Genomic DNA, 1,328 nt, shown 5'->3' with positions numbered 1-1,328 from the left:
GGCTGATCCACAGAAATTGAAACATGCTAATAAACCAACAATCAATAAAGACCAAAGCTGCAGACATGAGATTTTGAAAGTGTGCCAAAGCATTAGATGCAACTAAAGGCATTGAAATGATTTTAGAAGAAAATGATCAAGTGCCTGGTGCAGATTAAGTGCTAACCAGGATGACTCCATGGCACACTGGGGTTCCCTAGCCCCAGTGCCAAAAACTGGAAAGCTGTAGTAGCACACTGATCTGGGCTAAACAGCTCAGCTTCTCAGCAGCAGCAACAGCAATTGCAGGACTTGGTTTTGCTAGAGCACACGGCAGAGCCAGAGGCCATGTTTTGCCTAGCTCCAAGTACATAGTGCCTTTTCATGAAAAAAAAAAAGTTACTTTTTGGTGGAAAAAAGTCTAATGTCCCAAGGGGCAGAGAAAAAAAAGATTCTGCATGTGCTAGCACAAATGCCTGTCACTACACCATGGATTTTAGCTCTGAAACCAATACTGGTGTTATCCATCCAATTCAAGGAACAATACAAAGAACTCCGGAGAGGATTTACTACCGATCGCAAACATTTAACAAACCATTTTTATTTGGTTTTGTTCTTACAGAGCTGCTGAGTGACTTGGTTTAGGATGGGCAGATACTGAAAAACACCAACCCACAAGGAAAAGAGTCTAGTGGCTAGGACCATGAGAAACCTCTGCTACTAGAGAAATATCCCCCAAGTACTTGAAAACATTTCACAGGCTATGAAGGACATGCTGCTCACGGTCCCACACAACTCCTTACTTAACTGGCCAGTGGAAGAGGAAGCAATTTTCCCCAATGACGCACACAGACACACTTTGTGCTTTCAGGTACCAAGCTAGGGGCTCGTCCATCCTACAACAGCATTTCTCAACCTACTGGTCGTGACCCCCCGAAAGAGTGGGTTGCCAGAATACATGAAAGGATCATGAACAAACCTGAAAAACAGATTCTCTACTAGAGAAGAAAAACGTGGGAAGCCGTGGCTTTTCCCTCGGGGGCTGGCAGGTCCAGCCTGTGAGCGGCTGCACACACGGGGGGCAGGCGGTGGGGACGAGCCCCCCGTGTTGACAAACGGGTACCGGAACAAGGAAAGCGGGGAACCGCCGGCCTAGAGCTGTCCGCCGCACGAGCCGCCAGCCAGGCGGAGCAGCCCCAGCAGCAACCAGCGCGGTCTCCCGCCGGCCGCTCTCCTGTGCCCGGGCGGCCACCTGGCCCAGCCTCCCCAGCCCAGGCTGCTCGGGGGACCCCTGCGGAAGGGAGAGGGGGAGGGGGAGGTGCCGGAGACCGGGCCAGCGGCGCGCACTC

The 1,328-nt window shown here is 51.3% G+C and overlaps 1 protein-coding gene across 2 annotated transcripts in view; it reads right to left on the bottom strand.

The window, feature by feature from the left end:
* The window catches only part of CHCHD7 (coiled-coil-helix-coiled-coil-helix domain containing 7), a 9,540-nt gene extending 8,319 nt beyond the window's left edge, over positions 1–1,221 (bottom strand). The window contains exon 1 of one of the 2 annotated variants that reach the window (XM_019527557.1): positions 959–1,221. The gene's annotated coding sequence lies outside the window, so the exon portion shown is untranslated. The remainder of the gene's footprint in view (positions 1–958) is intronic. The other variant, XM_019527548.1, reaches the window with a different exon arrangement.
* Positions 1,222–1,328: the final 107 nt, after the last annotated feature.

This window comes from Gavialis gangeticus, unplaced genomic scaffold (genome assembly GCF_001723915.1).
Source record: "Gavialis gangeticus isolate Ggan-Ray unplaced genomic scaffold, GavGan_comp1, whole genome shotgun sequence".
Taxonomy (NCBI): Eukaryota; Metazoa; Chordata; order Crocodylia; family Gavialidae; genus Gavialis; species Gavialis gangeticus.
The sequence above is the reverse complement of the archived record's forward strand: the minus strand, read 5'-3'. Positions and strand labels throughout refer to the sequence as shown.